Source organism: Acromyrmex echinatior, chromosome 19, assembly GCF_024713525.1.
Source record: "Acromyrmex echinatior isolate Ae372 chromosome 19, ASM2471352v2, whole genome shotgun sequence".
In the NCBI taxonomy this organism is placed as follows: domain Eukaryota; kingdom Metazoa; phylum Arthropoda; class Insecta; order Hymenoptera; family Formicidae; genus Acromyrmex; species Acromyrmex echinatior.
Window position 1 is genome coordinate 3,173,846 of NC_141870.1, and position 14,930 is coordinate 3,188,775.

The 14,930-nt window shown below is 39.7% G+C and overlaps 1 protein-coding gene and 1 long non-coding RNA gene across 11 annotated transcripts in view; one reads left to right on the forward strand and one right to left on the reverse strand.

Moving 5' to 3' along the window:
• The window catches only part of Ten-m (teneurin transmembrane protein Ten-m), a 569,521-nt gene that overhangs the window by 315,619 nt on the left and 238,972 nt on the right, over positions 1-14,930 (forward strand). The gene's annotated exons all lie outside the window — the stretch shown is intronic.
• Positions 1-14,930, reverse strand: part of LOC147906639 (uncharacterized) — a 289,343-nt gene that overhangs the window by 268,244 nt on the left and 6,169 nt on the right. The gene's annotated exons all lie outside the window — the stretch shown is intronic.

Below are 14,930 nucleotides of genomic sequence, written 5' to 3' on the forward strand. Positions count from 1 at the left end.
CAAAAATAATTATGTACCTAATTCTACTAAAGTCAATGTGCTGATATCTATTGTTCCTTTACACAACATTACAAATAAAATTATCATAATTCTTCATATTGTATACGGAGAGAATTTTTTCTTAGAATTTACCCTGAAAAATATGACAGTCGTAAGATTTAACATTGTATTTTAATGTAAAGAAGAATTTAATATAAATCTCTGTCATTCATTAATAAAGCTACAATAAAGTATAAAATAAGTTTGATCAATTTTACTGAAGTGCATGGTGCAAAAATCTTTAAAATATCATATTGCACCACAACTATCATATTTTCAGGGTAAATTTTAAAAGAAGATTCTCTCCGTGCAGAGATCTTTTTGCATCAAATTATAATTATAACGACTATCATTCTGAAACTACGTTCGCTGAAACTACGTCTTCTTCCTAAGCAAAAAACAAATTTAAAGCAAGCAACCGAATAAATCTTTCGTTACACGTACAGAGAGTCATTTCGATCCGTGCGCACCGAGACAGCCGAGTATCGCGAGCGAAATAAATTTCGTCGTTTACGTTTCCATAATGCAACGGAACCATAATGCAAACCATCCATCCCAGCCATTCCGCGTCTGTCACGCTCTTCCGCGCGCACCGCGACGAATCCAGTAATTAAATCTGACTCGAAGCGAGCCAAAGTAAATGAGCGATGTCGGTACCGCACTGGCTGTCTTTAGCGCAGTCGGTGTTGCTACCGCCGATTTTCTGGTGGCATTGGCAGTGAACGCAGCCAAACGGGAATACAGGAATACAGGAAACGGACGGCAATGATGAGAAAGAGAGAAGAGGGAGAGAGGAGAGCAAGTTAGGGGGAGAGCGGAAAGAGCAACCTGTGCAACGCACGAGCTGTGCTCTACGTGGCTGCACAGACGTGCACATCGCGTAAATGTTGCCGCGTCAAGAGCTCAATTAGTGAGCGATAACGAACACTCCAAAGTAAACACGGCAACGAAGGGATCGGGTCAAACTCGCCTCAGCTTTCCTCGCAAAGCTCGACAAGCTCGACAAGCTCGACAAGCTCGACGAACGCCGCGGAAAATCACGTAGGTTTGTGCCGCTAAATGCGGGAACTCACTAAAAAAGATTTGCTTCATTGTCACTTTACGACGCTGGAAGGATTTTAGATTAAATAGAGGTAAAAACAAATTTTTGAGATAAACGTCGTATAAATAATCGTAACCCGACGTAATAACGTAATAAAAATAAAAGATCAGAATCTGTAACTCTCTCTTCTCGTTAATCTATGCATGTAAATTGTTAGTTAATAATTGACCATTGACTGAATATATATACATATATATTTGTAAAATGTAACTCACTTTCGAGAATATTTCCATTTCTAAATTATTGTATGTTTGATCGTACACGCACACACATACACATACATCTAGATATAGTTATTTTCAAAAGTATCGAAGATACAAACGATTTGTTGATCACATCGATAACAGGGGAAACAGTCGTAGTTTCATATGCGTTAATCGCGGGGTACCTTGTTTTGTTTCAATTATTTATTAATTAAAACAAACACTCACTCACGTACGCGCGAGCAACGCGATCGAAAGTAACCGACTTGAATGTGGTTACCAAACTGTGTTGTATTTTAACCATAAATAATTTTAATTAATAAAAATGAAGCTATTTTTGTAAACAACATTTTGTTATTAATCGATAAATATTATATTATTACAATTTTTCAAATAAATATGTAAGAATATCGTACGTATATCTGGATATATTCTCCTTATTTAACGATCAAAAGCTTTGTCCATTAAGTATTCATCAGTACTCGATTATTTCAAGACAATTCAAGATCATTTTTTATTCTATAAGCAGACACCCTAGTATAGTTGTTTTTATTTGCATATATATAATAGTTATCTAAACATTATCAATTGAAGAGACTTTATCGGTCAGTCACCCACGAGGCACCGGTGAAGTGTTGGAGTGCTTCAACTTTGTACGAAAAGCGATGCGACCGGCATGCTACACAGGCATCAATTAATCCGCGAGAACTTTACTGCCGCTTTAGTACGTTTACTAGCCTTGGTCAAGTAGTTGAGCTTGCGTGATAACTCCATGCGACGAAAGCAGGACTTAAGTCCTTAAAGGGATTTAAGCGTAAGCTGATTAAACGTCGACGCGACCTTCGGACCTTCAAAGTCGATTGGACGTGAATAAGTGAGAAGCAACAGTCGGTGTTTGACACATGCCATCGTATTTCGCGACAATTAGAAACGACTGAAGAATAGAAGATATCCGTCATGTTATTGTACCACGCATAATACATGCGTTTAGTGCAAAACACGCGATGTTCGTCGATATCGAAATTAACATCTTTATGAGTTTTATTTTCGCTCTTTTTCTCTTCCCATATTACATTTTCCTTCCAATATTTTCAATTTCAGATATTATGTGAATGCCGGAAAGACCTATCGACACGTATCGTTCGTAGGAAAAACGTAACGCATTCGTATTTACGTACGTACGAAGCTCGCGTATTTCACCTGTTATTGTTTTCTTTATGCGCTTCGAAATGCCGGCGCATCTGTTTTACGAGTTATCCGCAAACCTTTCGAGTTTAAAGGCACGTATCCAGACGCTTTCGAAACTTCCGCCCGCATTCTCCCCTTTCCGCGGATCTAGGTAGTCTTTCCGAGATGCCGGTAGGGTCTATAAAAGAATGAAGAAAAGGAGTTGATCGCTGCGGCGTTCTCGTCCGCGCGAGAAAAGTGACGGCGGTCCTTTCTTGATGCACGCCCAGCCCAGGCTTGGGCTGCTGCTCTCCGGTAACGCTCTCTGCAACGTGGAACATTATTAAGCCGCGTCTCTTTTCTCTGGACTTTGAGACGAGCCCGGGCGTGCGTTTACCATTCGCAGTCCATGATAAATTGTGCATGGCGGAACATTTTAACGGCCTCGTTTCTTTCTGCGTTTAAGTACCGCGCAAAAAGAGCGCGGAGAAATTCACGAGAGGAACGGGAGGCGGCGACGGCGAGAGGTGTATAGAACTCCCGGTAAAAGGGGTGGGTTGTGCAGAAACGGGGGAGAGCCGCTTACCCCTTTAACTCTCGCGCGGTGTAAACGACTCGCGGAAAAAAAGAGAAACTGCGCATGGCGAAAATGCCAAAAAGCCAGTTGGCGCGTATATACCGATGCTTTCCACGTGGGAGGCGAAAACTTAGCTCCGTTTTCTACTTGGCGAAGCCATGGAGCCGTCCGACGAGCGCCATCGAGCTGAATGCGGTGCGTCGCGACGTGGCGTGGCGTGGCGTGGCGTGGCGGCGATCAGCGTGTAGTATAGCGTAGTGTGCGTGCACGAAGAGCACCCTGCAAACTCATTAGGGGCTGAAATAAATACTACACTGCACTCGCTTCCGCCTCGCGCTGCTGCCTCCGGTGTTGCAGACTGCGCCTGCAGAGAGAACTTCCGATGAAAGTTTCTCCTAATGAGAGGTGAGAGAGTAAGAGGGAGAAGGAATGAAAGAGATGAGAGAGAAATAGAGACAGAAGGGAGCAAAATAGAGAGCAAAGCGCGGATGGGAACGAGGAACATGGAGGACCTGCCGCGTCGCGTTTCTCCAAAGTCAGGATGCTTTTTTCCAGTTTTCGTGCCGGGGAGAGAATCGCGACGTCTCTCCCTCAGCCGACTACTCGTCCCACTCTCAAGTGTTTTGGTCGTTCGAGCAAGCTGGTGCCCTCCTGTTTCTCCCTATACTCGTCATTCTTCTTCTCTGCCCTCGTCTCTCTCTCTCTCTCTCTCTCTCTCTCTCTCTCTCTCTCTCTCTCTTCTTCCCCGCCCTTTATCCCGCCTTTCCCTTCTTCATCATCCTGCCATTCTCCATCCTTCCTTCCTTTATGTTCTTCCGCCCTCTCTCATCTCTCGGGTGTTTCCACATCGATAAGTAAGAAGTCCTCGCGAGAACTCTTCGTAGGAAAATGTCGAGAACCGGCTGTTCTCCGTACGGGTTGAAATAGAAGTACGAAAGGCGAACGAGATAAAGGAAAACGATGTCGAAGAGAGGAAAAAAGTTTCAAGACAAACTCTTCTTTCTTTCTTTTTTTTTCTGTCTCCTCACTCCACTTTTTTTCTATCATCGTTCGCGTACACTTTTTTCCCTGTTGCATAACACGATGGTTAAAACTATTTCCCTGTTTCCGCAGATGAAAATACGTCTGTAACGATTGCTCACTATTTCAGCTAAAGTACCATTTATACTACGGGAAACCGTTACCAGCGTCAGTTAATATACGAGTCACAAGCCTTGTATCAAACTCGCGAATAATTGGGATTAAAACAAATTTACAATATTTAATCCCGTGTTAGTAAATCCAATCAAACCGTGGCGTGTGGATAAACATACGAAAACTGAGATACAGGCTCGCTCGGCACATTTTTGCATACATAGTCTGTCGTGCGAAAAATCACAATGTACAATAGTTTATCGCATAGTCGCGAAACTACGAGCTAAGTTAATATCAGAAATTCTGATAGCGTGATTCGCTTATCGAACAAAAAACTCAATTAATAATAACAGATGCTATTAATACCGCCGCGAAATTTCCCCCCTCCGACGGGATAGGGGTAATTACCCGAGTCCGTGTAACGGGCAAATTTCCACGAACTGATATTGATTACTCGACGGAGATATTACGATTTAAAATTAATTTCGTGGAGCAAGAGACGCGCGCGCGAACGCGTTCGCAGACAGTGCTGTAGCCGTGCGGATTAGCCCCCTCGTTCTCGTCGTGCGCGACCTGCTTCGCCCGTCGCCGCCACCCCCTGTTAAGCCAACCTCCTATTCTGTGATCCGCTTTCGCCATTTCAATTTCATTGTCCCCTCCTGCCCGTCCGCTCTTCCGCGTCTTCCGCATCCTGAGAACGTCTACAGCTGCGCCTGCAGCAGCCGCGAGGGTCCGATAGGCGCTCGCGAAAGGGCGAGCCCTAACTTTTCCGACGGCACTTTTCAGCCCTGCTAGCAGAAGAAACCGAGCGCGAGCGGAAATCGGAAGATGCGGAAGATGCGGAAGATGCGGCACCGCGGCACCATGAGAATAAGCGAAATAATCTTTCCCTCGGATAATCGTGCCGCCACGCCGCGATCAACTTGACAGGATCCGCGAGAGCGATCCGACAGTCGAAAGAGCGAATGAGCACGACTCGATGAGCGAATGAGATAGAACTTTCAAGGGTCAAAGTACCTTTTGAAGAGACGGACGTCATCCCGTATCAAGAGACGTCGCAATTTACGTCGTGTGCTCGATGCTTATTACAAGTGGAAATTCAACGAGCGAATAAGGCACGTTTGAAATGTACAACTTCATCCGCTTAAATCGTGACAATGTTTCTCAATTAAACTGACAACGAGTTTGGGAAGGATTGAAAACGCAATTTTGAAATTTGTTATTCGCGCAAAACCGCGATCACCGGCATAACAGTATGACAGAATTCGTGCCATGCTTCGCATGATTTGCATCGTAAAACTTTGTACACATGTGTTTTAACGCGAACGTGCAACCGCGATGAAATAATGGAGCATACACAATCGAGCGCACGCGCTTCGCCACGGACATGCAATTGCATTTGCGCGACACGAAACCATCGCCACTGTTAAAGCTCGAATTAATTGAAGGATGTAGTAAGATAAAACAATTCCGTATTTTAAATACGGAATAAGTTAGATAGTGTGTAAGATGATAAATTTCATTTATCATCATATCACGTACGTTCCGCGTAACATTCGATATTACTGCGTCAAAAATTATGCAAAAGAAACATTAAAAATCAGAAAGAGAAATAAATTTTTATACGAACAGACTTAATCATTGCACTAACAAAGATTATCATTATCATCGTCTAAATAATATACTGTTAAATATCCGTGCTGAATCGTGAATTTTAATACACTACAATTTCGAATCGTAACTCTTTCGCGAGGAAATACTTCCGCGTTCCGATAACAATTTTCGATATCGTGTACGACAGTCATCACAATATTTATGTCCCATAATTCACGGCAAGATATAAAATAGCCGGTGAACCTTAAACGCGATTCTTTCGTTTCATCTTCGAGATTCTCCACCCTCATTTTATCCGGCATTTAGATTAACTGTCCAAGTAATGCGATCTATTCACCAAGAGACTACCGCGACTTCAGGCACCGATACCAAACGACGTAAGCCCCGTTGTATGTTGTGCAATTGCAGTTGCCGTGCCGAGTAGCGGAGTACATCAAAAGTTCCTATTACACACACACACACACACACACACACACACACACACGCCCGGAATCCGCATCTTTACTTCCGCGAGACCATAAAATCCGGCTAGTAGGAATGCGCCGCGTGCGAATTGTGGCCACACTTGACTATCTAACGGTGGATAGTGGCGGAAATCGAGAAGATAGTCCGAAGTGTATCTAGAAGCAATTCCGAAGCGGCATTCTTCACCAAGATACGTTCGATTGCCGGAATAATCCTTTCTCGAAATCTCTTATAACGGAGAGACGGAAATCCCGAGGGGAAAAATCGAATGCGATTTTTATTGTGTAATAAGAACGAATATCGATATGAAATGTACTCCGCGAGAGACAACAAGTCATATCCTTCCTGCTTCTCTTGCAGAAAGTCATTGTCCACGGAGAGAGCGACAATAACCCAAATTCCGAATCGTTCGTGAAACTACGCGCTATCGTGCTTTCTTCGAATCAACATTACGTATCCTACTTTTATTCAATTATGCACACGCCACTCTCGATATGAAAATTACCAACTATAAATCCTTATTTTATGTCACAAAAACGTGCATAAAATATGTTTCTGCTATATTTCATATTTCGTGCTAAAACGGAGTGCCTACATGAATAAACGAATGTACTGCAATCTATACGATAATGTAACTCAATTTCAATAAAAAGCTCAATTTCAATTTATATTCAATAACTAAAGTGAAATTTCAGGAACGCAAGATTCAATCAATTTGTACGTAATATATAATAAACTGAAGTTATAAGTCAAGAAAAATTTGTCTCACAAAACTATTGTGAATCAGCGACACGCCTATATAATCAAACATGCAAATGATACGAAAAGCGGATCATTTTGCCTGTGTGAAAAGCATGTGAATATAAAGCAGGTCAGCATGCGTCAACCTGTTCCTAAAGCTGCTCGACCGACCGCACCCTTGCAATCAGATTAGTATCAGGTTGATCAGCACCTACGCAGTCTATTCTTTAAGAAGGAAGGACGCGTTTCGTCTCTGTTCACGATTCGTATACAAGACGTCTCCCGATAGGATCACCAATTATTCTCAACGACGGGCCCAGAGCACGGGTCTGTCAATTATCTACCTGGGCCGTGAACCTCTGACCATGAAAAATGATCCTTAGTCGATCTGTCGAGAGGTTGTTACACGGCACTGATAGATACATTTGCGCAATCAATCTGATAGCGGCAATGAAAAAGAAGTTCTCGCGATTCGATCTTTTTATATTCAATATTTATTTATGTTATCTAATTGGAACAACTCTCTAAAAGTGATTCCAGTGCTACACTTATAACTGTAATGTAAACATCATCGAACACTGTTTTTTCAGTAATAATACACCGATTCACTTTTAGAGAGAACGTTATCTTTGAGTTTTCTCAGCAATTATAACATCTCGTTAACGCTTCTCATTAATAATTCTATACACTATAAAATTCTGTACACGCATTTTTACTGCGTGTAATTAATAATCAATAAACGAGTACGTATATCAAATTATGCGATTAATATCAAGAAGCCTTTGCATCTCGAATGAAGCCGATAAACTTTACGCGAGACTAGGCAAAGTATACCGACGCCAATTTAGATACCGTCATTTAAGCTGTCGTTCGAGAATGGCTTGCTGAGGCAAACGTTTACGTTTCTCGTTATATCCCCCAACCGTGTCGTCGGCTCTCTGTATCGCTCTGTGTGTATCTCCTAGATTCTACCACAGAAAATACGCCGTACGATTTATCGAAGCGAATTTGCGAATTAGCATCACGCTGCGCATTTGCTTACAACGTTTATATTGATTCGCATTTTTATCAGAAAAAATGTAATAAATGTTGCAGATAATAAAAATGTGAACATTGGTCCAACAATCAGTATAGCTAAACGACAAGAGCGAATTTTTTACATGGAATGGAAACGTCGCGTGCAAAGCTAAGTGACAATTATCAGTCATGCAACTGATTATACAATATAAATTATTAAAAAATATATTACCATATCGTATAAACATTAAAGATAACACAATAACATAAAATATTATTCAAATTACAAGTAATATTTTTCGTTTACCGATTCATAAAATTCATTATATAATTTTCACGTTATATAATTACTACGTAGAAGAAATTGCTAAATTATTAAGATCCACACGCAAGAGAGAGTAAAATATAATTATACACCAATGGCACACACTTCCGTAGGTAAATTTGAATTTCTGCAAGTCCCCAATCTAGGAAATGGTGCTACAGGCATTTCAAACTCGCGATAGATAATTCAATTCGTCCGAAAAGCGATAGCTCGATTCCCCGTAGCGATTTCACGACTCGTTAGATCAAAAGGGATGGCCGGGTAGGCTAGGATTCGGATAAGGTCGAGACTCGCTTCTCGAATTTGCATGTCTAGTTTGTGTGTGTACACGTGCAATTTGTTACCGCCGCCATTGCCGCAGCTACTGCTGATTGCTGATTATTCACAGACGCTAAAATATACACGGCTGAGCCCGACCTGCCCTGGAGTTTATGTACACATGCACGGTGCCAAAGCGGAGGATTCATATATCCACGTGAAATCACGTATACGGACGAATGTATGCATTCCTGTGTATCGTTCGTGCAATTAAAGTAGACGCAGCCAACCAAACCAAATGGCAAAAACACAATGATGATTTCAATATATAGGAATCGAAAAAAAAACGTTCGTACCACAAAATGTCTGAACGTATAGATTTAATTGTACGCATGTAGAGAATAAATTTGGATCGTGCGCGAGTATTGTTTCGCGAAATTGCTAAATATTTAGAGATGTAGGATCGTACCATGTTGCACACACAGTTCTGCACATCACAATACTCCGTTTCATTCAAGATAACGAGTATCGTGTATAAAAAAGTTATCGAGCTAAAGCTATGCGAATATAATGTGAGATATTTATATTCATTTACGCAGTTGATGCATTTAAATTTCATACTATAAATTATTATCACGAAAATTATATATTTCGTATATAATTCGTACATAGGAAATATACATTATCAAAAAAACTAAATAATTTATTGTAATTTTTTATACGTAAAGCTCCAATGCTATGTATGACAACAATAAAAATTACGTTTATCTAAGCATTGATTTAATCATCATCAATGTCATTCAAGATGGGATCCCGTCTTAACTTTTAGAGCGAGAATTTGTCTCGTCATAAAAGAATTGAGGAAAAGCTTTGAGGATCGTATAAAAGTTTCGTCAGCGGTTTGCACAGAGCGATATCAAATTGGCACAAAATAAGGAAGTTTATATCGTCTGGTGGGAAATCGGAGCGAGTCGGGTAAAATGACACGCGGAAACGACCGGCAAGAGGGATCTTTACGAGTTTTCCATGAATAATTGCAGTCGTTACCGATAATTAACACGAAATACGCCTGCCCGGCCGCGGGCGTTGCGTAACCTCGTATAATATAAACGAGATACCGTCGCGGCAATTATCGCTGCTTACGACAATTAATAATGGGATTTCCTTGATAACCGTCAGCCTCTTTCTTCCCCCCACTGACTCGAAATCCGTAGCGAGGCAATAGCTCCTTTTGGTAAAGCCAGCCCGGAAAAGACGCTTTCTACCCCGAGTGTCTATTGTCCGCGGTAGCCCAATTTACGACGATTATTTACAGTCGGTGAAATTTATTTTCCCGCCGTTATACTGCTTTTCCCTTCCCTCCTACCTACCAGAGGTTTGTTCATGGATGAAGTGAGGGTGGTTGGTCCGGCGGTCGCCAAAACACGAGCGCCTCGTTAGCACCCATGCTAATAATTACTCGCCCGGTTTGACTCGTAAAGAGGGGATGGTCTCGCATAGGGATGCAAGGACATTGACATCGTCTCCACAAAAGCTGAAATTTCCACTCCGTTCTATATTTCTTGCTAAATATTTCCCCTCTCGACATTCTATTTTGCGACTGTTAAAGTTGCAGCTTTAATAAAATATATTTTTCGTAACGCTAACATAAATCGGAAACACAATTTGCTAAGATACTATTAAAATAATACAATAATAATAAACTTACATTTTTCGAATCTTAACTTAGTCGCATATCAAATACGTTATGCATTTCTATATATTTCTAAATAATCAAATTCGTTGTATTTAGTTTATACAATTATTATAATATTATTATCATAAATTAGTTTATCGATCTCTACTCGCCAAGCAGCTTATATTCCTCTTGTTGGATAATAAACTCAAATTGAACTTGAGAAGCTTAAACTGAATTCTCATCTTTCCCACCTTTAATCCGAGGCGTCCCTCCGTCGTCTTCTCTAGCATCGCAAAATTATATTTATTTTGAAAGGAAAAATCTCGGATTGTGTGAACCAAACATAATAATGAAATTTTACCTCCTAACATCTAGTAATCGAATGCGTATCAAATTTCTACTTTTTATAAAAAGGAGGAAGATTACAGATATAATTCGTTTAATGCGTTGAAAGATTACGCTCGGAAGAAATCTTAGAATTTGAGAAATTTTCGCGCACGAAAATGCATCGTCGCCATATCTGCAGAACTTTCTCTCTCCAAGCTGCTTACGAGATGAAATCCACTCGTCGAGATAAGCTCCTACTGAATGTAATTGAACTGCAATGGTTCTAATCTCAACCGGACGCATTTCTAACGGAAATCTTGAGCGCGAAGTAATGCGAGTAGTTGGATGGATAGCGCATATTCCACGAAACCGTGAACCAGTTAGATATCCGCAAACAACGTGAACCACTTGGCCAAAATTTGTCGACTAACTACAACCCGATATTATTACATTTGTTGCTTCAGTTCCGAGTCTTCATTTCATAATACATATATATAGCTGTGTTAATTAAAAAAATGATTTTTACATAAGTTTTTTAAATTTATTAAGTAAACATAATATTTAAGTAAACTCACAAAAATGTAACTTGTAAAATTTATTTTAAAAATGTTTATCATCTGTATATGTCATATTTAAAATGAATTACTTAATAAATTTAATTTTGTTAAAATTTTTCCATACATCCCTAAAATATACCTCATAAATTTTATGGAATAGTTTTCCCTAGAAAATAATATATAAATTTTGCAGTTTATTTGTACTCCCGTTACACGATCAGATAAGATACTATAAGCGAAATAGCGGCTGTATTGTTTAGAAGTTCGCTGTTTCCTTGATGCGAAGATATAAAAAAAATATGATTATCCTACTGCCACTTTCCGGCAGCCGCGTAACTTTTTCAAACGACCGCCGTGTTTACTGATGAAAATATAGTTTTTTTCACAGTGTGATATAGCAGTAAAAACTGCTTTATGATAGTAATACACGATAACGCCTGATGAAATAATCTTATGCGTACTATGCCCCGAAAAGCTTGGGATATATTAGTTTCTCTTAGCTTTTATCGTAACTTCACAATACTCTTTGTTAGTTTTACACTCCGATTCTTTTCGAAATCGTATTTTCGGGATGTAAAGGCGCAACGTGCGCAGCATTTTTGCGAACGACAAAATTGTCTTTCAAATGCTACCTGTCAAGAATGAAAACGAAAGTGGCTGATACCGTGTATCCTGACACAATTTCCATGAATCAGAAGACAAGATGTTCTAAGCGAAAACAAGTTTTACATGCAAATGTTTATGTGCAAGCTGTTTCTTTCCGGACCTGTTGAACTAGTCCTTATTGTTTTGTAAAATGCGAGGTAAAATGCTTCAAGTTTTGCCCTTTATTTTAGAAATGCGAAACACAATAAATGTTATATTAATTTTTTTAATTTCCAAAAAATTGAAACATATTATTTGAAACATACTATTTTAGAGAAGAATATTATCGAAAAAAGTATTATACTTTAGCAAAATCGTTCTCTCCGTGTATACATTTAATTAATTAGATTTCCGCAAACAATACAAATTAAGTTAGATAAATAGTTTCATTACAACTAAATTTGCGATTTTATCTTTGACACATATTATTATTAATAAAATTCATCTTTCTTTTGTTGCAGGTGAGTACGACAATAATTCTCGTAAATATTCATACGGTAAGTTCGTATCTCTGTGGCATAATTATTTCGTAATGCGTCGAGACAGCAGGTTTCATACGAACCGAAAATAAAAATACACGTTTCTACACACAGACTAAAATTTACAAATAAATAGAAAAAAAAATATATGAAAGCACGTTATCACGTAATAATAATGCTGCACCTACCCCGCAAATTGGACGGCAAATGTAGGTCTACGTGACAACAAGCGCATATACCAAATTACTAAACAACAAAGACAAAACTGCATATATAGCGGCTGTACACCACATAACGCGTGCAACGATGTCGAGAATATAGAGGCTATGGCGGAGGCAACTCAATGCATTATTCAGCTCGGTCAACCCTAACTCACGCAAGATGCATCCTCACCTTCCTTCATCCACCTCTGGGATATATACTGCAGCGGTCACCTATACGTCACCATACGTGCCTGTGTGCTGAATACATTCGATCTAGCGTTCACGATCCAATAATTTCTACTTCGACAGTCATGCCAGTGACTATTTATTACCGATTGTGTAAACGTTTTATCATTCTCTCCTCGTTAACTCATGCCACTTTCACCAATAAAGATCCAGCAGTAAAAATGAAGTAAAAGATCGTAATATTTCTCTACAACAAATTGATTTTACAACAAATATCCGACAAGTGCTACAAAAGAGAATGAGAGAAATTGTTGGCGCGATCAGTTACATAGAGGAGATAAAATCAAGAATGATGCTTTTTCGAGAAAATTCCACTTTTCTGAGAAGTTTAGGAAGTCCCGCACAAGTAGTGGTCCGATTCGAGGGTAGTCAGGCGAGGCAAAATGGGTATTTGGTATTCCGACGAAGTAACCCCGAGCTCTCTCCACTCTCTTCCGCTCGTCGCGCACGCATGCCAACTATCTTCCGGTCGCTAGAGCCGCTCTTCACGGCTTTCGTCTCGGAGACAAGCAAATATTGGTGGTCGCTCTTGAAACGAACAAGAGTCAAGACTGACTAAACCGTGGTGCGAATACGCAGCTCTTTCATTATCAATCAAAAATACTACAAATCATACCGTCCCCTCATATAATATAGCAATGTTATATAGCAAACTAATACGAAAAAAATTAAGTATTCAATCTTTAAGTAGGTAGATGGTCGTACAAAATTTTATTCATAATTATATTTTTTTAATATCTATACAATTAAATTTATACTCTCTTGCAATGAGAGAAAAATTTTGTGATATTTGTAATTATAATTGCATGTTACTATAATTATAATTATTATTGCTATAATGTAATATTGTAATAATAATTATATATATATATATATATATACGTTATCAATAAATACATTTAGTTGAACAACTGAAAATGACTATTATTATAATTATTATTATCGTAAAAATTATTATTAATCATAGTACTTCAATCATTTTTATGGTAATGTTTTTACTTACATAGTAATTATTATTACTAATATTGTAGCAGTAATAATCATAATTATAACATATTATTACATATACCAAAAATCTTTCTCTCAATATGAGAGGGGAATGTAAAAATAATAAACTGAACAAATTTCTGAACAATACTTTTTATTTTCCTTTTTCAGAACAAGATTTTTAAGATAACTATATGTGGGATGCTGGCCTACCTATTTAAAGATTAAATAGTACGAAAACATAAATAGAATCTAACACAAAATTTTGTCTCACGATAACTATATTCTTCAATTTTCTAAATATATTTTTCGCAAGTCACGTTAACTCGTGTCTACCGATACCGCAAAAAAAGTAACGTTTCAATCTTAAATTTATCTCGTCGAATATCTTATGAAACTAGAGAATCTGCTCGTGATCGTCGACAGACACAAGAGGCAATCTCCAGTTTTTTAATTAACATCCCCCGTGCAAGTCCAAGACTAATTCCTCAACTAGTTAACAAACAGGTCGGTTCGTCAACGTAGAGAGAAGAAACGGCTTGATTCGGAGCGCGTCGCGGTAAACATCGCGAGTTCGCTGAAGTTTCTACGCAGCAAGTCTCTCCGTTCCTCCGCAGAGGAACTCACGCAGAGAGACGTTCGCGTACCATCTCATCCCTCTCTTCTCCTCCTCCTCCTCCTTTCTCTCTCTCTCTCTCTCTACCGTTTCTTCGTTCACCTTTCCATCTCTTCGGAATCTCTCTCTTCCGGTTCTCCGATCTGCCTGCTTCTCGTTCCTTGCATTCTCTGTCTTCCGCGTCTTCGCGGCGGAATGTCACAACTTTCGCGAAAGCCTTCGATTTGGACGCAGGTGGGTGGAGGCGCGGACGACGAATTCGCATCAAACGAACCGATTGCAGAAAACTTGTCAAGAACCTCGACGAAATCCGCGAACCGCCGCTTCCTCCTCTCGCCTATCCGTCCGTCCGTCGTCATGCGTTTCAGCATTGCAATGTTTCTTTCTCTTTCTTTTCCCTCCCCCCTTCCCTTCGTAAGCCGTAACGTTCTGTTTCGCTTCTGCATGCCTGTCCTTCATTTTTCACCGATTTCTCACATTTTATTACAGCGCACGGACGTCCCGTCTCGCGATATAACGTGAAAGATTACCGCGAATGAAAAAGTCGCGA